This window comes from Oncorhynchus gorbuscha, linkage group LG18 (assembly GCF_021184085.1).
Source record: "Oncorhynchus gorbuscha isolate QuinsamMale2020 ecotype Even-year linkage group LG18, OgorEven_v1.0, whole genome shotgun sequence".
NCBI lineage: Eukaryota > Metazoa > Chordata > Actinopteri > Salmoniformes > Salmonidae > Oncorhynchus > Oncorhynchus gorbuscha.
This window is the reverse complement of record NC_060190.1, coordinates 83,179,990-83,201,572: the sequence shown is the minus strand read 5'-3', so window position 1 is coordinate 83,201,572 and position 21,583 is coordinate 83,179,990. Positions and strand designations below refer to the sequence as shown.

The 21,583-nt window shown below is 46.7% G+C and overlaps 1 pseudogene; it reads right to left on the bottom strand.

Annotated features, from left to right (window-relative positions):
• Nucleotides 1-21,583, bottom strand: part of LOC124003955 — a 220,233-nt pseudogene that overhangs the window by 58,972 nt on the left and 139,678 nt on the right.

Here is a 21,583-nt window from a genome sequence, read left to right as displayed (position 1 = left end):
CATCACAATGTCAATGTAACCAACCAGGTCAGTGTAACCAACCAGGTTCACTGAACCACCTCAATTACAGCATGTGGACTACAGGCCCTCCAGTGAGCCTACAACTCTAAGATGAGCTACAGTGACTGATGAGACCCATTAGACTCAACCAAACTGAGGCGACTCCACACCGACTGTACTGTATCTGCAGGCTATATAGTCTCACAAAGTATTTCCTCGAATAACAAGAAGCCATATCATTATTCAAGTCTGCCGGCTTCAGACAAAGAGGAGGTTGGCTTCTTGGGGAGGAGGCAGGCAGAGTAGAGCAGCTTGGCCAACGTCTGCTTGCGTGATCTACTCAGAACCACTCTGGACAGAACACGTTCCACAAAATCCAGGATTTGAGGGAAATGCAAATCTCTCTGTATTGGGAATCTTTAAAAGGAGTAGAGTGGTGTTGCTAGCATTGTCTATAATTGACTTGTTCAGTGAAGAGTAGAGTTGATAAAACCGTAACCCCTACATATACCTATAACCCTAACCCCTAACATTAACTCTAGCCTCTCCCTATAACCCCAACCCCTCCCTATAACCCTAATCCCTACATATAACCCTAACCCCTACATATAACCCAAATCCCTCCCAATAACCATAACCTCTCACTATAACCCTGAACCCTACATATAACCCTAACCCCTACATATAACCCAAACCCCTCCCTATAACCCCAACCCCTCCCTATAACCCTAATCCCTCCCAATAACCATAACCCCTCACTATAACCCTGACCCCTACATATAACCCTAACCCCTACATATAACCCAAATCCCTCTCAATAACCATAACCTCTCACTATAACCCTGAATCCTACATATAACCCTAACCCCTACATATAACCCAAACCCCTCCCTATAACCCCAACCCCTCCCTATAACCCTAATCCCTCCCAATAACCATAACCCCTCACTATAACCCTGACCCCTACATATAACCCTAACCCCTGCATATAACCCAAATCCCTCCCAATAACCATAACCTCTCACTATAACCCTGAACCCTACCTATAACCCTAACCCCTACCTATAACCCTAACCCTACCTATAACCCTAACCCCTACCTATAACCCTAACCCCCCCTATAACCCTAACAATACCTATAACCCTAACCCCTACCTATAACCCTAACCCCCCATAACTCTAACCCCTACCTATAACCATAACCCCTACCTATAACCCTAACACCTACCTATAACCCTAACCCCCCTATAAGCCTAACCCCCCTATAACCCTAACAATACCTATAACCCTAACCCCTACCTATAACCCTAACCCCCCATAACTCTAACCCCTACCTATAACCATAACCCCTACCTATAACCCTAACACCTACCTATAACCCTAACCCCCCTATAAGCCTAACCCCTACCTATAACCCTAACCCCTCCCTATAACCCTAACCCCTCCCTATAACCCTAACCCCTCCCTATAACCCTAACAATACCTATAACCCTAACCCCTACCTATAACCATAACCCCTACCTATAACCCTAACCCCCACTATAACCCTAACAATACCTATAACCCTAACACTAGCTATAACACTAACCCCTACCTTTAACCATAACCCCTACCTTTGACCATAACCCCTACCTACAACCCTAACACCACCTATAACCCTAACCCCTACCTATAACCCTAACCCTAACCCCTACCTATAACCCTTATCCCTACCTACAACCCTAAAGCTAACCCCTACCATGAACCCTAAACCTAACCCTAACCCCTACCAAAACCTCTACCTATAACCCTAACCCCTACCTATAACCCTAAACCCCCTATAACCATAACCCCTACCTATAACCCTAACCCCTACCTATAACCCTAACCCCCCTATAACCATAACCGCTACCTATAACCATAACCCCTACCTATAACCCTAACCCCCCTATAACCATAACCCCTACCTATAACCATAACCCCTACCTATAACCCTAACCCCCTTATAACCCTAACCCCCCATAACCCTAACCCCTGCCTATAACCATAACCATAACCCCTACCTATAACCCTAACACCTGCCTATAACCCTAACCCCCCTATAAACCTAACCCCCCATAAGCCTAACCCCTACCTATAACCCTAACCCCTCCCTATAACCCTAACACTACCTATAACCCTAACCCCTACCTATAACCCTAACCCTAACCCCTACCTATAACCATAACCCCTACCTACAACCCTAAACCTAACCCCTACCATGAACCCTAACCCTAACCCTAACCCCTACCAAAACCATAACCTCTACCTATAACCCTAACCCCTACCTATAACCATAAACCCTACCTATAACCATAACCCCTACCTATAACCCTAACCCCTCCCTATAACCCTAATCCCTCCCAATAACCATAACCCCTCACTATAACCCTGACCCCTACATATAACCCTAACCCCTACATATAACCCAAATCCCTCCCAATAACCATAACCTCTCACTATAACCCTGACCCCTACATATAACCCTAACCCCTACATATAACCCAAACCCCTCCCTGTAACCCTAATCCCTCCCTATAACCATAACCCCTCACTATAACCCTAACCCCTACATATAACCATAACCCCTATCTATAACCCTAATTCCCTACCATTAACCCTAACCCCTCCCTATAATCGTAACCCCTCCCCATAACCCTGACCCTGACCCCTACCATGAACCCTAACCCCTCCCTATGACCCTAACCCTCCCTATAACCCTAACACTACCTATAACCATAACCCCTACCTATAACCATAACCCCTACCTATAACCCTAACCCCTACCTATAACCATAACCCCTACCTATAAACCTAACACTACCTATAACCCTAACCCCTACCAAAACCTCTACCTATAACCCTAACCCCCCTATAACCATAACCGCTACCTATAACCATAACCCCTACCTATAACCCTAACCCCCTATAACCATAACCCCTACCTATAACCCTAACCCCCTTATAACCCTAACCCCCCATAACCCTAACCCCCTATAACCATAACCATAACCCCTACCTATAACCCTAACACCTGCCTATAACCCTAACCCCCTATAAACCTAACCCCCCCTATAACCTAACCCCTACCTATAACCCTAACCCCTCCCTATAACCCTAACACTACCTATAACCCTAACCCCTACCTATAACCCTAACCCTAACCCCTACCTATAACCATAACCCCTACCTACAACCCTAAACCTAACCTATAACCCTAACCCTAACCCTAACCCTAACCCCTACCTATAACCCTAACCCCCTATAACCATAACCGCAATACCTATAACCATAACCCCCTATAACCCTAACCCCTACCTATAACCCTAACCCCCCTATAACCTAATCCCTCCTATAACCATAACCCCTACTACCTATAACCCTAACCCCCATATAACCATAACCCCTACCTATAACCCTAACCCCTATATAACCCTAACCCCCCCATAACCCTAACCCTAGCCTATAACCATAACCATAACCCCTACCTATAACCCTAACACCTGCCTATAACCCTAACCCCCTATAAACCTAACCCCCTATAAGCCTAACCCCTACCTATAACCCTAACCCTCCCTATAACCCTAACACTACCTTAACCCTAAACCCTACCTATAACCCTAACCCTAACCCCAACCTATAACCATAACCCCTACCATGAACAACCCTAAACCTAACCCCTACCAAAACCCTAACCTATAACCCTAACCCCTACCAAAACCATAACCCTCTACCTATAACCCTAACCCCTACCTATAACCATAACCCCTCCCTAGAACCCTAACACTACCTATAACCCTAACCCCTACCTACAACCCTAACCCTAACCCCTACCTGTAACCCTAACCCTACCAAAACCATAACACCTACATATAACCCTAACCCCTACCTATAACCATAACCCCTCCCTATAACCATAACCCCTCCCTATAACCCTAACCCCTCCCTATAACCCCAACAGCTCCCTATAACCCTAACCCTACCAAAACCATAACACCTACATATAACCCTAACGCCTACCTATAACCATAACCCCTCCCCTCCCCATAACCATAACACCTACATATAACCCTAACCCCTCCCTATAACCCTAACCCCTACCCTTTCCTATAACCATAACCCCTCCCTATAACTCTAGCCCCTCCCTATAACCAACTGTAACCCAGACCAATAACCCTAACCCCTACCTATAACTCTATCCCCTACCTATAACCCTAACCCCTACCTATAACCCTTAACCCTACATACCTATATCCCTAACCCCTACATATAACCCTAACCCCTCCCTATAACCCTAACTCATCAATATAAACCTAAACTTAACCCTTACCTATAACCCTAACCCTTATCATTAACCTAACCACTACTTATAACCCCTACATATAACCCTAACCCTTACCTATAACCCTAACCCTAACCCCTACCTATAACCCTTAACCCTACATACATATAAACCAAACCACTACCTATAACCCCTACATATAACCCTAACCTATTACCCTAACCTCTCCCTATAACCCTAAAACATATCTATAAACCTAAACCTAAACCTTACCTATAACCCTAACCCCTACCATTAAGCCTAACCCCTGCATATAATACTAACTCCTCTCTATAACCCTAACTCATGAATATAAACCTAAACCTAACCCTTACCTATAACCCTAACCCTAACCCTAACCACTACCATTAACCCTCTACAATGTAGAAAATAGTACAAATAATGAGAAGGTGAATGAGTAGTTGTTAAACCTAACCCCTACCTATAACCCTAACCCCTACCTTGCTTGTAATATTAGTCAGACCGATGCGACTCACTTGTCTGTCATGGCCACCTGTTCCAGCATGGCTGATCCTGTGTTGCTCTTCCAGTTCCCAGAGATGGATGTCCGCCTGGGGGAGAAAAATTAACAGACATGGTGAACACACACACACACCTACACCTATTCAGGACCTCGATACCAGTCCATGTGGGGTCATGTGGGGTCAAAAAACATCAGGAGGGCTAGCTCGGAACTTCTGAAAATTGATTTTAAAGAACTGATTCTAGCGCTGAAAGATTCCAAAAAGCAGCCAATAATTTCAGGTCCAGTACCATCGTTGGGCTGCGGGTGTGAACGATAACTTTGACACCTTCTGGAAACAGAAGATACTCTACAGGAATGACGGAGTCAATCCAAATCATCTTGTCTCCTGGACTCTGTCCACGCATTTCAAGGCTGCGTTGAGACAATTACTTACCAATGACCCAAAACCAACTCAGTTAATCCCTACCATTGTGTTGCTGAGTTGTCATAATGCTGCATCAAATGTACATTATCCTTGGGGTATTGGCCGACACATTGTAAGTAACTTAATGTACAGTGCCTTGCGAAAGTATTCGGCCCCCTTGAACTTTGCAACCTTTTGCCACATTTCAGGCTTCAAACATAAAGATATAAAACTGTATTTTTTGTGAAGAATCAACAACAAGTGGGACACAATCATGAAGTGGAACGACATTTATTGGATATTTCAAACTTTTTTAACAAATCAAAAACTGAAAAATTGGGCGTGCAAAATTATTCAGCCCCTTTACTTTCAGTGCAGCAAACTCTCTCCAGAAGTTCAGTGAGGATCTCTGAATGATCCAATGTTGACCTAAATTACTAATGATGTAAATACAATCCACCTGTGTGTAATCAAGTCTCCGTATAAATGCACCTGCACTGTGATAATCTGTGATAGGTCCATTAAAAGCGCAGAGAGCATCATGAAGAACAAGGAACACACCAGGCAGGTCCGAGATACTGTTGTGAAGAAGTGTAAAGCCGGATTTGGATACAAAAAGATTTCCCAAGCTTTAAACATCCCAAGGAGCACTGTGCAAGCGATAATATTGAAATGGAAGGAGTATCAGACCACTGCAAATCTACCAAGACCTGGCCGTCCCTCTAAACTTTCAGCTCATACAAGGAGAAGACTGACCAGAGATGCAGCCACGAGGCCTATGATCACTCTGGATGAACTGCAGAGATCTACAGCTGAGGTGGGAGACTCTGTCCATAGGACAACATTCAGTCGTATATTGCACAAATCTGGCCTTTATGGAAGAGTGGCAAGAAGAAAGCCATTTCTTAAAGATATCCATAAAAAGTGTTGTTTAAAGTTTGCCACAAGCCACCTGGGAGACACACCAAACATGTGGAAGAAGGTGCTCTGGTCAGATGAAACCAAAATTGAACTTTTTGGCAACAATGCAAAATGATATGTTTGGCGTAAAAGCAACACAGCGCATCACCCTGAACACACCATCCCCACTGTCAAACATGGTGGTGGCAGCATCATGGTTTGGGCCTGCTTTTCTTCAGCAGGGACAGGGAAGATGGTTAAAATTGATGGGAAGATGGATGGAGCCAAATACAGGACCATTCTGGAAGAAAACCTGATGGAGTCTGCAAAAGACCTGAGACTGGGACGGAGATTTGTCTTCCAACAATCAATGATCCAAAACATAAAGCAAAATCTACAATGGAATGGTTCAAAAATAAACATATCCAGGTGTTAGAATGGCCAAGTCAAAGTCCAGACCTGAATCCAATCGAGAATCTGTGGAAAGAACTGAAAACTGCTGTTCACAAATGCTCTTCATCCAACCTCACTGAGCTCGAGCTGTTTTGCAAGGAGGAATGGGAAAAAATTTCAGTCTCTCGATGTGCAAAACTGATAGAGACATACCCCAAGCGACTTACAGCTGTAATCGCAGCAAAAGGTGGCACTACAAAGTATTAACCTCTTGCTCCTACCTGACACGCAGGCGTCCCATCTAGACATCTGGAAATGCAAATGCACTACGCTAAATGCTAATAGTATTAGTTAAAACTCAAACATTCATTAAAATACACATGCAGGGTATTGAATTAAAGCTACACTCGTTGTGAATCCAGGCAACAAGTCAGATTTTTAAAATGCTTTTCGGCGAAAGCATGAGAAGCTATTATCTGATAGCATGTAACACCCTAAAAGACCCACAGGGGACGTAAACAAAATAATTAGCATAGTCTGCGCTACACAAACCGCACAAATAAAATATAAAACATTCATTACCTTTGACCATCTTCTTTGTTGGCACTCCTAGATGTCCCATAATCACTATTGGGTCTTTTTTTCCATTAAATCAGTCCATATATAGCCTAGATATCGATCTATGAAGACTGTGTGATAAACGGAAAAAAATAACGTCTTGTAACGTCATTTTTTTTTAATTAAAAAAAGTCGACGATAAACTTTCACAAAACACTTCGAAATACTTTTGTAATGCAACTTTAGGTATTAGTAAACGTTAATTAGCGATCAAATTATTCACGAGGCAATGTATATTCTATAGGGGTACGTCTGGAAATAATGTCCGGGTAAATCTCAACCAAAATATCCGGTCCGAGACCTGAAGAAATGGGCTGTCTCTTCTTCGTTTGACCAAGAAACAAAGCCTAGGCAAATGACAAGACTGTTGACATCGTGTGGAAGCTGTAGGAATTGCAATCTCGGCTCCAGGTAATTTGCTTTCCCATAGACAATACATGCAAGTGGCGCATTGATATATTTTCCAATTTTCAGTGATCAGATTTTCCTGCGCTTTTCGATGAAACGCACGTTCTGTTATAGTCACAGCCGTGATTTAACCAGTTTTATAAACGTCTGAGTGTTTTCTATCCACACATACGAATCATATGCATATACTATATTCCTGGCATGAGCAGCAGGGCGCTGAAATGTTGCTCGATTTTTAACAGAATGTTCGAAAAAGTAGGGGTTGGAGTAACAGGTTAACTTAAAAGGGGGCTGAATAATTTTGCACGCCCAATTTTTCCATTTTTGATTTGTTAAAACCAGTTAGGGATAGGGCTGACTACTGCCCCCTTTGGAGGAATTGCGTGCCCATAGTAAACAGAAAAAAAAATCTGTCCAAAATTGCTAATATATGCATATAATAATTATTATTGAATAGAAAACACTCTAAAGCTTCTAAAACCGTTTAAATGATGTCTGTATGTAAAGCAGAACTCTCAGGGCAGCCATTCTCCCAAACTCTCTCTTGTCATCAGAAAAGTTGGCCCAACTTTGACGTCATCACCCCCACCATCCCCAAGCAGCTACAGACCTGGGAACAGTTTGTATGTCTTCAGCGCGATGTCTGCTTTCAATGGGGCTTGCCATTGTGAGAATCGCACGTCCACGAGACTTTTGGCGGGCTGAAATCTTCGGGTCACGCGAAAAAATAAGTACTCTCATGCGCGCGGACGCTCCAGAGCTCTCTTTCTTCCAGGATTGACCAAACGATGTGGGTGTTTCTGTTCGTGCTAAGGATTGTTTTCCACGTTTATAACATGCTTTAGCTTGATTCTGCACTTAGTTTGACCAGTTTAGTCGACATATAATATGAAATTTTGAAGTTTTGGTGCGCATCCACTAGAATTTTGGCTGCATTTCGACCGGAATTTGTCGCGTTTGATAACCTAAAGACACAGACTTCAAAACCAAACAATGTTTTTGGTAAGTATAATTCCTTCCAGGTCTTCTGATGGAAGAACATCAAAGGTAAGGGAATATTTATGTGGTAAATGTGGGTTTCTGTGGACTCCAAGATAGAGGAGCCATAATGCTAATTTCTGAGCGCCGTCTCATATTATAGCCTAGTGAACGAATTCTGTAACGTTAAAAATAAATGTAACACAGTGGTTGGATTAGGAAGAGGTGTATCTTTCTATCTATGTGTAGAACATGTATATTTAGTTAAAGTTTATGATGTGTATTGCTTGTTAGCTCCGTCAGATAACGTCTGATATCATAATTTCTCCGGACATTTGAGTAGCATTTTTTGAACATGCCGTCATTTTAAACAGAGATTTATGGATATAAATTGCATATTATTGAAGAAAACATAAATGTACTGTGTAACATGTTATATTACTGTCATCTGATGAAGATTTCAAAAGGTTAGTGAATTATTTTTCTTTTAATCCTGCGTTTGTTGATTGCATATTTTGTTCAACTTGGCTATGCAAATTAGCTGTGTCTTCGGTGGTGGTTTGACATAAATATGTGCTATGTTTTCGCCGTAAAACATTTTAGAAATCTGACTTGCTGGGTAGATGAACAAGGTGTTTATCTTTCATTTGAGCTATTGGACTTGTTAATGTGTGGAGGTTAAATATTTCTAAGAATATTTTTGCATTCCATGCGCCACCGTTCCAGCTGAACGTGGGAGGGGTAGTTCCCAAATGGGAACCATAACCCCCTTCTGGCTAAAAAAGTTTGAAATATCCAATAAATGTCGTTCCACTTCATGATTGTGTCCCACTTGTTGTTGATTCTTCACAAGAAAAATACAGTTTTCTATCTTTATGTTTGAAGCCTGAAATGTGGGGGTTGGAGCGAACGGTCGCATCTGCACTTCGCTCCGCAGGTAGTATAACTTTTCATTACATTTCATTACATTTCATTATAGTACAACGGTTTGATTTATCTAATCTTAGCAATTTCTTCTTAGCTAGCTACATAGCCGTCTTTGTATCAAAGATAATTGCGTAATTATCGCATTTCGTCGTCCTAACGTAGTCTTCACTGCTATTTGCCCAGCAGCTAGCCAGCTAGCAAACGTCCACCGAATAGCAGCACTGTAGAAACTATTACACTCAACTGAACGACTTGATTAGTGTAGTGTTAGCTAGCTACATAGCTGTCTTTGCTGTCTTCGTATCCAAGATAATTGTGTAGTTTAGAGTGTGTAGTCTTAGAGTGATTATCTTAATTCACCAAGGTTAGCTAGCCAGCTATTTGTCGTCCTTAACGTAGGAGACACTGCTAGCTAGCCAACAGCTAGTCAACGTCTTCCGAATAGAACTCAACAACCCGGTCGCATTCCGCTTCGCTCCACAGGTAGTATCACATTTTCATATCATTTCATTACAGTACAACGGTTTGATTTGTTTGATCGTAGCTAGCTACATAGCTAGCTACATAGCCGTCTTTGTATCAAAGATAATTGTGTAGTCTAGAGCGATTTTCTAGGTTAGCTAGCCAGCCATTGTCGTTCTTTTAACGCAACGTAACGTAATCAACACTGCTAGCTAGCCAGCTAGCCCCCGAATAGCAGCACTGTAGAAACTATTACACTCAACGGAACGACTTGATTAGTGTAGTGTCAACACGCAGCCACTGCCAGCTAGCCTACAAAGTCAACAACGCAGCCACTGCCAGCTAGCCTACTTCAGCAGTACTGTATCATTTTAATCATTTTAGTCAATAAGATTCTTGCTACGTAAGCTTAACTTTCTGAACATTCGAGACGTGTAGTCCACTTGTCATTCCAATCTCCTTTGCATTAGCGTAGCCTCTTCTGTAGCCTGTCAACTATGTGTCTGTCTATCCCTGTTCTCTCCTCTCTGCACAGACCATACAAACGCTCCACACCGCGTGGCCGCGGCCACCCTAAGCTGGTGGTCCCAGCGCGCACGACCCACGTGGAGTTCCAGGTCTCCGGTAGCCTCTGGAACTGCCGATCTGCGGCCAACAAGGCAGAGTTCATCTCAGGCTATGCCTCCCTCCAGTCCCTCGACTTCTTGGCACTGATGGAAACATGGATCACCACAGATAACACTGCTACTCCCACTGCTCTCTCTTCGTCCGCCCACGTGTTCTCGCACACCCCTAGAGCTTCTGGTCAGCGGGGCGGTGGCACCGGGATCCTCATCTCTCCCAAGTGGTCATTCTCTCTTTCTCCCCTTACCCATCTGTCTATCGCCTCCTTTGAATTCCATGCTGTCACAGTTACCAGCCCTTTCAAGCTTAACATCCTTATCATTTATCGCCCTCCATGTTCCCTCGGAGAGTTCATCAATGAGCTTGATGCCTTGATAAGCTCCTTTCCTGAGGACGGCTCACCTCTCACAGTTCTGGGCGACTTTAACCTCCCCACGTCTACCTTTGACTCATTCCTCTCTGCCTCCTTCTTTCCACTCCTCTCCTCTTTTGACCTCACCCTCTCACCTTCCCCCCCTACTCACAAGGCAGGCAATACGCTCGACCTCATCTTTACTAGATGCTGTTCTTCCACTAACCTTATTGCAACCCCTCCAAGTCTCCGACCACTACCTTGTATCCTTTTCCCTCTCGCTCTCATCCAACACCTCCCACACTGCCCCTACTCAGATGGTATCGCGCCGTCCCAACCTTCGCTCTCTCTCCCCCGCTACTCTCTCCTCTTCCATCCTATCATCTCTTCCCTCCGCTCAAACCTTCTCCAACCTATCTCCTGATTCTGCCTCCTCAACCCTCCTCTCCTCCCTCTCTGCATCCTTTGACTCTCTATGTCCCCTATCCTCCAGGCCGGCTCGGTTCTCCCCTCCCGCTCCGTGGCTCGACGACTCATTGCGAGCTCACAGAACAGGGCTCCGGGCAGCCGAGCGGAAATGGAGGAAAACTCGCCTCCCTGCGGACCTGGCATCCTTTCACTCCCTCCTCTCTACATTTTCCTCCTCTGTCTCTGCTGCTAAAGCCACTTTCTACCACGCTAAATTCCAAGCATCTGCCTCTAACCCTAGGAAGCTCTTTGCCACCTTCTCCTCCCTCCTGAATCCCCCCCCTCCTCCCTCTCTGCAGATGACTTCGTCAACCATTTTGAAAAGAAGGTTGACGACATCCGATCCTCGTTTGCTAGGTCAAACGACACCGCTGGTTCTGCTCACACTGCCCTACCCTGTGCTCTGACCTCTTTCTCCCCTCTCTCTCCAGATGAAATCTCGCGTCTTGTGACGGCCAGCCGCCCAACAACCTGCCCGCTTGACCCTATCCCCTCCTCTCTTCTCCAGACCATTTCCGGAGACCTTCTCCCTTACCTCACCTCGCTCATCAACTCATCCCTGACCGCTGGCTACGTCCGTTCCGTCTTCAAGAGAGCGAGAGTTGCACCCCTTCTGAAAAAACCTACACTCGATCCCTCCGATGTCAACAATTACAGACCAGTATCCCTTCTTTCTTTTCTCTCCAAAACTCTTGAACGTGCCGTCCTTGGCCAGCTCTCCCGCTATCTCTCTCTGAATGACCTTCTTGATCCAAATCAGTCAGGTTTCAAGACTAGTCATTCAACTGAGACTGCTCTCCTCTGTATCACGGAGGCGCTCCGCACTGCTAAAGCTAACTCTCTCTCCTCTGCTCTCATCCTTCTAGATCTATCGGCTGCCTTCGATACTGTGAACCATCAGATCCTCCTCTCCACCCTCTCCGAGTTGGGCATCTCCGGCGCGGCCCACGCTTGATTGCGTCCTACCTGACAGGTCGCTCTTACCAGGTGGCGTGGCGAGAATCTGTCTCCTCACCACGCGCTCTCACCACTGGTGTCCCCCAGGGCTCTGTTCTAGGCCCTCTCCTATTCTCGCTATACACCAAGTCACTTGGCTCTGTCATAACCTCACATGGTCTCTCCTATCATTGCTATGCAGACGACACACAACTAATCTTCTCCTTTCCCCCTTCTGATGACCAGGTGGCGAATCGCATCTCTGCATGTCTGGCAGACATATCAGTGTGGATGACGGATCACCACCTCAAGCTGAACCTCGGCAAGACGGAGCTGCTCTTCCTCCCGGGGAAGGACTGCCCGTTCCATGATCTCGCCATCACGGTTGACAACTCCATTGTGTCCTCCTCCCAGAGCGCTAAGAACCTTGGCGTGATCCTGGACAACACCCTGTCGTTCTCAACCAACATCAAGGCGGTGGCCCGTTCCTGTAGGTTCATGCTCTACAACATCCGCAGAGTACGACCCTGCCTTACACATGAAGCGGCGCAGGTCCTAATCCAGGCACTTGTCATCTCCCGTCTGGATTACTGCAACTCGCTGTTGGCTGGGCTCCCTGCCTGTGCCATTAAACCCCTTCAACTCATCCAGAACGCCGCAGCCCGTCTGGTGTTCAACCTTCCCAAGTTCTCTCACGTCACCCCGCTCCTCCGTTCTCTCCACTGGCTTCCAGTTGAAGCTCGCATCTGCTACAAGACCATGGTGCTTGCCTACGGAGCTGTGAGGGGAACGGCACCTCAGTACCTCCAGGCTCTGATCAGGCCCTACACCCAAACAAGGGCACTGCGTTCATCCACCTATGGCCTGCTCGCCTCCCTACCACTGAGGAAGTACAGCTCCCGCTCAGCCCAGTCAAAACTGTTCGCTGCTCTGGCCCCCCAATGGTGGAACAAACTCCCTCACGACGCCAGGACAGCGGAGTCAATCACCACCTTCCGGAGACACCTGAAACCCCACCTCTTTAAGGAATACCTAGGATAGGATAAGTAATCCCTCTCACCCCCCCCCTTTAAGATTTAGATGCACTATTGTAAAGTGACTGTTCCACTGGATGTCATAAGGTGAATGCACCAATTTGTAAGTCGTTCTGGATAAGAGCGTCTGCTAAATGACTTAAATGTAAATGTAATGTATGACTCGTAACAACCCGTCCACATGGTCGTCCTTCATTGTTTGGGCCGAATACGCGCACAACACCTTGCGCTCCTCCTCCACTGGTATGTCCCCGCACGAGTGTCAGTTTGGCTATGCCCCTCCATTGTTCCCGGACCAGGAGGCAGAAGTCAGAGTGCCTTCAGCCTTGAAGTTTGTCAGACGCTGTCGGCTTATGTGGAGGAAGACCCGTCTTAATCTTATGCGTTCCTCACAGAGGTACCAACAACAAGCCAACAGACGTCGCCGTCCCGGGCCTACCCTGTGCCCCGGCCAGAGAGCCTGGCTCTCCACAAGAGACTTACCACTACGGGTGGAGTCTCGCAAGCTGTCCCAAAAATACATCGGTCCCTTTAAGGTTTCCAGGAGAGTTAACCCTGTTTCTTATCGCCTACACTTACTCAGATCCCTTAAGATTAATCCCACGTTTCACATTTCCTTATTAACCTGTTAAGACTCTAGGGGCAGTATTTCATTTTTGGATAAAAAGACGTGCCCGTTTTTAGCGCAATATTTTGTCACGAAAAGATGCTCGACTATGCTTGGAATTGATAGTTTTGGAAAGAAGACACTCTGACGTTTCCAGAACTGCAAAGATTTTCACTGTGAGTGCCTTAGAACAAAACCTACAGGCAAAACCAAGATGTTTGAGCGACCAGGAAATCAACAGGATTTCTGATGGCACGTTTTCCATGATCGCCTTATATGGCTGTGAATGCGACAGGAATGAACGGACACTTCCTATCGTTTCCCCAAGGTGTCTGCAGCATTGTGACGTATTTGTAGGCATATCATTGGAAGATTGACCATAAGAGACTACATTTACCAGGGGTCCCGCACGGTGTCTGTGTGGAAATTGGTGCGCAAAAGTCACCTACCAGTATTTTTCCATCCGAATCTGAGAACAATGCAGGCTTCCAGGAATGGCATTTCAATGAAGAGATATATGACAAAACACCTTGAGGATGGATTCAAACAACGTTTTCCATGTTTCAGTCGATATTATGGAGTTAATTCAGAAAAAAGTTTGACGTGTAGGTGACTGAATTTTCGGTTAGTTTCGGTAGCCAAATGCATAGTAACAAAACGGAACGTTGTGTCCTACACAAGCATCTTTCAGGAAAAACTGGACATCTGCTATGTAACTGAGAGTCTCCTCATTGAAACATCTGAAGTTCTTCAAAGGTAAATTATTTTATTTGATCCCTTTGCTGGTTTTTGTGAATATGTTGCGTGCTAAATGCTAACGCTAAATGCTAAGCTAGCTATCACCACTCTTACACAAATTATTGATTTTCTTTGGTTCTAAAGCATATTTTGAAAATCTGAGACGACAGGATTGTTAAGAAAAGGATAAGCTTGAGAACAGGCATATTTATTTCATTTCATTTGCGATTTTTAGAAATCGCTAACGTTGCGTTATGGTAATGAGCTTGAGGCTATGATTACGCGACCGAATACGGTGTGGGTCGGACTAAGAGGTTAAAACCTGTTGTTTTTTCTCCCCTTGTCCCGGCAGACAGACCTCCCCCTCCGCCTCGTGTCATTGGAGGCCAGCCGGCTTATACCGTCCATCGGATACTGGATTCCCGCCGGGTGCAGCGGTCCTGGCAGTATCTGGTGGACTGGGAAGGCTACGGTCCCGAGGAGCGCTCCTGGGTTCCTGCCAAAGTCATACTGGACCCTGACCTCATTCGTCAGTTCAGGGCCCTCCACCCTGAGAGAGCTGGTAGGAACGTCAGGAGCTGTTCCTGGGGGGGGGGGGATTCTGTCAGGATTTCGCCAGGGTTGTTCCGGTTTTTGGTCACTAGATGCCCCCATTGTGCCTTTTGACCTTTTCTTTTCCCTTTTTGTGCTATACCTTCCACCTTGTGGATTTACCTTTTTGTCTTGGAGGATTACCTTTGTTCTTGTGGAATTCCTTTTGAGGTTGTGGAGTTACATGTTTTCCTGAAGAACTTCACTTTTTACTTCATTAAACACACCGTCTCAAGTACTGCTGTGTCTGCCTCATCTTCTGGGTTCTGCTGACTATTCGTGGCTCAGATGGTTTAGTGACTGTTTCTCACTCCGGAGACCCGGGTTCGTAACCGGGTCCTGACTGATAAGAGTCACAAAAGCAGGATTAGAGATAAAATGAATCACTAACCTTTTGAAAATCTTCATCAGATGACACTGATATGACATGTTACACAAGACATTTATGTTTTGTTCGATAATATGCATATTTATATCCACAAATATCGGTTTACATTGACGCCATGTTCAGAAATGCCTCCAAAATGTCCGGAGGAATTATAGAAAGCTACACCAGAACAGAAATACTCATCATAAACTTTGACCAAAGATACATGTTCTACATATAATTAAAGATACACTGGTTCTTAACGCAACCGCTTGTGTCAGATCTTTTAAAAACGTTACGAAAAAAGCCTAACATTGTAATAATCTGAGACATCGCTCAGACGTAAAAGTATTTCTCCGACATGTTGGAGTCAACAGAAATATGAAATTACATCGTGAATATTCCCTTACCTTTGATGATCTTTCATCAGAATGCAGTGCAAGGAGTCCTAGTTCCACAATAAATCATTGTTTTGTTCCATAATGTCCAATACTAGTGTCCAATTAGCTGCATTTGCTAGCACTTTCAGCTCACGTGCCCAAAAGCTGTTTGTCAAGTCAACCAGCATTTTTTTGTCTCAGCTCATGCTTTTCCCCAGTCTCTTTTTTTCTCAACCTCCTGGTTTCGACTCTTGCCTGTCCTGTCTCTGAGCCCTCCTGCCTGCCCGCTCTGCCTGCCCCTGAGCCTTCCTGCTGCCCTGTACCTTTGCCCCACCTCTGGATTACCAACCTCTGCCTGACCTGACCCTGAGCCTGCTGTCCTGTACCTTTGTCCCTGTTGCTGTAATAAACATTGTTACTTCGACATAATCTGGGTCTTACCTTCAAACCGACCATGACTGACCCAGCAGACCCGGGGCAGTTGCGCGACGCCATCTCCTCCCGAGGTACTTCTTCGTGGCCTTATGGTGTGGTCCAAATGTTGTCTGAACGCCATGACCAGCCCCTCAGTAACCCAGCTGCTAGCAGCGTCATCTCATCGGTGACTCCACCTTCTCGGGAGTCCCTCTTACCCCCCCGGGAAAGCTTCAATGTCAGGCATTTCTAGCTCAGTGTGCCATCATTTTTGAGCTTCAGCCCTCCTCCTTCACCTCAGATCACTCCAAGATAGCCTATCTCATCACGCTGATGTCCTCGAGGCTCTCACCTGGGCTACTGCCATATAGGAAAAACAGCCAGCCATATGCATTAGTCTGGAGGGTTCGTGGGAGAGGTGAAGACATTTGTTTAGCCCCGTTTTCCGGAAGAGAAGTTGCCTGGAAGCTAATCCAGCTTCGGCAGGACTCCTGTAGTGTGGCCGACTATGCGGTGGATTTACGCACGTTGGCAGCAGAGAGTGAATGGAACCAGGAAGCATTGTTCGGTATGTTCCTGCACAGCGTCTCGGAGGAGATCAAGGACGAGCTTGCGCTCGGGAGTTACCCACAGACCTCGATTCCCTCATGGTTTTGACCATCTGAATTGATGGGCGACTACGGGAATGAAATTCGACTTTGCTCGCAAGCCCAGGGATTCAACCTTGCCTCTGAGTCATCCCGGAGGTTCCCGATGATCCCGTTGCCGAGAGAACCAGAGGCTTCCCGACCTTCCCCGAGAGTCGCCGAAGACAGCTGAGTTACCGCTTCCCGAGCCCATGCAACTAGATAGAGCTGGGCTAAAACCAGCGGAATGGCAATACAGGATCAACACAACACTCTTGTCCTTTAAAAATATCAGGCTCTCTGGTAGGAGTGAGTACTCTGGTGGGCCATAGGGAGAACTTTCCTGCTTCCCTTGCTCACACCCCTGTTCATGCCATTCTGCTGTGGGGAAACCAGCCTAAATCTCTCCGGGGCCGGGGGCCGATGACTCTGGGGTCAATGAGAGTTCTTTTGGACGCTACCCTGGCTCCTGAGCTGAACGTCCTCACTCAGCCCCTCTCCACTCCCATGAATGTTAGAGCGTTGGACGGGCTCTCTATAGGCCGTGTCACTCATTTTACCACTCCCATCAACCTACGGGTGTCAGGGAATCACAGCGAGACTATTCAATTACTGCTCATCAAGTCTCCTCCGATTCCCAAGGATTGGGATTCTCTTGGCTCCAGCGACACAATCCCCTCATTAACTGGTCTACTGGTGCAACCTGCCACGGGATGTCTTTCAGGGGGCTTGGAAGGTGCCCCAGACCGCTCCGCAATTCCCGCGGAGTACCAGGACCTTCGGGAGGTGTTCAACAAGACCTGGGCCACTTTGCTTCCGCCGCACCGACCATATGACTGCAGGATTAACCTTCTCCCGAGCACCACTCCGTCTCGGTGACGACTGTACTCACTGTCAGGACAAGAAACCGAGGTAATGGACACCTACAATGGGGACTCCCTAGCTGCAGGATTTATACATCCCTCGTCCTCTCCAGTGCAGGGTTCTTCTTTGTGGAGAAGACGGACAAGACCCTACACACGTGCAGCGACTACTGGGACTCAATGACATAACGGTGAAGAACTGCTATCCGCTACCACTCATCTCCTTGGCCTTCGAGCCACTCCAGGGGGAGCGTCTGTCATCAACATTGATGACATCCTCGTCTTCTCCCGCTCCCCTCAAGAACACGTGCTCTACGTCCAACAGGTTCTTCAACGCCTCCTGGAAAACTAGCTGTTTGTTAAGCCAGAGAAGAGCAAGTTCCATCGCTCCACCATCCCTTTTCTGGGGTACATCATCTCCGCTGGAAGTGTCCAGATGGATCCCGGGAAGGTGAGAGTGGTGGGGGATTTGCTCCAGCCTTCATAAAGGGTGCAGCTGCAATGTTTCCTGGGGTTCGCCAACTTCTATCTCCTCTTCACCCTGGGTTACTGCACCCTTGCTTCCCCCCTGTCAGCACTCACCTCTCCCAAGGTTGCATTCACGTGGTCCCATGCTGCTGACTGGGCGTCCCAGGACCTCAAACATTGCTTCACAACTGTTCCCATCCTGGTTCATCCTGACCCTTCCTATCAGTTTGTGGTGGAGGCCTATGCATCTAATGTAGGAGTGGGGGAAGTCCTGTCCCAGAGTTCTGCCCTGGACCTGAAGCTACATCCCTGCGCCTTCTTCTCCCATCGTCTCAAAGCCACGGAGAAAAACTACGATGTGGGAAATTGTGAGCTCCTCGCAGTGAAGATGGCGTTGGAGGAACGGACGCACTGGCTGGAAGGTGCGGAACACCTGTTCATCGTATTGACTGACCACAAAAATCTGGAGTTTTTCCACACTGCCAAATGCCTCAACTCCAGGCACCCCCCTTTTGACCTCCTCCTTTTCCGCAGCACCAGTGATCCGGGTCAACAGCATCAATGTAACAGTATAGCTTCCACCCCTCTCCTCACCCCTACCTGGGCTTGAACCAGGGACCCTCTGCACACATAGACAACTGACACCCGAAAAGCATTGTTACCCATCGGCCACAAAAGGCACGGCACTTGCAGAGCAAGGGGAACCAAGGTCTCAGAGCGAGTGACGTCACCGATTGAAACTAGCCATTTCCCATCAGTTACACAAGTATAGTAGCTGATCGTGGACTACAGGAAAAGGAGGGCCGAACATGCCCCCATTCACATCGACGGGGCTGTATTGGAGCAGGTCGAGAGTTTGAAGTTCCTTGGTGTCCACACCACCAACAAACTGTCATGGTCAAAACACACCATCAGGAGACTGAAAAGATTTGGCATGCGTCCCCAGACCCTCAATGTCTATAGCTGCACCACCGAGAGCATCCTACCCGGTTGCATCATCGCCTGGTATGGCAACTGCACGGCATCTGACCGCAAGGTGCTACAGAGGGTAGTACGTACGGCCTAGTAAAACCAACAACGGAGAGACAGCCTATAGGGAGGTGGTCAGAGACCTGGCCGTGTGGTGCCAGGACAACAACCTCTCCCTCAACGTTATCAAGACAAAGTTGATGACTGTGGACTACAGGAAAAGGAGGACCGAGTATGCCCCCATTCTCATCGACGGGGTTGCAGTGAAGCAGGTTGAGAGCTTCAAGTTCCTTGGTGTCCACATCACCAGCAAACTATAATGGTCCAAACACACTAAGAAAGTTGTGAAGAGGGCACGACAAAGCTGATTCCCCTCAGGAGTCTAAAAAGATTTGGCATGGGTCCTCAGATCCTCAAAAGGTTCTACAATTGCACCGTCGAGAGCATTCTGACTAGTTGCATCCCTGCCTGGTATGCCTCGGACTCTGACCGCAAGGCCAAGCTTCCTGCCATCTAGGACCTACATAACAGGCGGTGTCAGAGGAAGGCCCTAAAATGGTCAAAGACTCCAGCCACCCTAGTCATAGACTGTTCTCTTTGCTACAGCATGGCAAGCGGTCCCGGAGCGCCAAGTCTAGGACAAAAAGGCTTCTTAACAGCTTCTACCCCTAAACAACAAGACTCGTGAACAGCTTCCGGTTCCGGTTTGGAGCGAGTGGTCACATCGGCGCTTCGCTCCCGCAACTTTTTACATTTCATTATATTTCATTATTGCACAACGGTTTGATTTGTCTAATCTTAGCAATTTCTTCTCAGCTAGCTACATAGCCGTCTTTGTATCAAAGATAATTGCGTAATTATCGTATTTCGCCGTCCTAACGTAGTCTTCACTAGCCAGCTAGCTAACGTCCACTGATTAGCTGCACTGGAGAAACTATTACACTCAACTGAACAACTTGATCAGTGTAGTGTTAGCTAGCTACATAGCTGTCTTTGCTGTCTTCGTATCTTCGTTCCAAGATAATTGTGTTGTTTAGGTTTAGAGTGTGTAGTCTTAGAGTGATTATCTTAATTTACCGAGGTTAGCTAGCCAGCTATTTGTCGTCCTTAACGTAGGAGACTCTGCTAGCTAGCCAACGCTAGCCAACGTCTTCTGAATAGAACTCAACAACCCGGTCGCATTCACAGGTAGTATCACATTTTCATTTCATTTCATTACAGTACAACTGTTTGATTTGTTTGATCGTAGCTAGCTACATAGCAGTCTTTGTATCAAAGATAATTGTGTAGTCTAGAGCGATTTTCTAGGTTAGCTAGCCAGCTATTGTCGTTCTTTTAACGCAACGTAACGTAAACAACACTACTAGTTAGCCAGCTAGCCCCCGAATAGCAGCACTGTAGAAACTATTACACTCAACGGAACGACTTGATTAGTGTAGTGTCAACAACGCACCCACTGCCAGCTAGCCTGCTTCAGCAGTACTGTATCATTTTAATCATGTTAGTCAATAAGATTCTTGCTACGTAGCTTAACTTTCTGAACATTCGAGACATGTAGCCCACTTGTCATTCCAATCTCCTTTGCATTAGCGTAGCCTCTTCTGTAGCCTGTTAACTATGTGTCTGTTTATCCCTGTTCTCTCCTCTCTGCACAGACCATACAAACGCTCCACACCGCGTGGCCGCGGCCACCCTAATCTGGTGGTCCCAGAGCGCACGACCCACGTGGAGTTCCAGGTCTCCGGTAGCCTCTGGAATTGCCGATCTGCGGTCAACAAGGCAGAGTTCATCTCAGCCTATGCCTCCCTCCAGTCCCTCGACTTCTTGGCACTAACGGAAACATGGATCACCACAGACAACACTGCTACTCCTACTGCTCTCTCTTCGTCCGCCCACGTGTTATCGCACACCCCGAGAGCTTCTGGTCAGCGGGGTGGTGGCACCGGGATCCTCATCTCTCCCAAGTGGTCATTCTCTCTTTCTCCCCTTACCCATCTGTCTATCGCCTCCTTTGAATTCCATGCTGTCACAGTTACCAGCCCTTTCAAGCTTAACATCCTTATCATTTATCGCCCTCCATGTTCCCTCGGAGAGTTCATCAATGAGCTTGATGCCTTGATAAGCTCCTTTCCTGAGGACGGCTCACCTCTCACAGTTCTGGGCGACTTTAACCTCCCCACATCTACCTTTGACTCATTCCTCTCTGCCTCCTTCTTTCCACTCCTCTCCTCT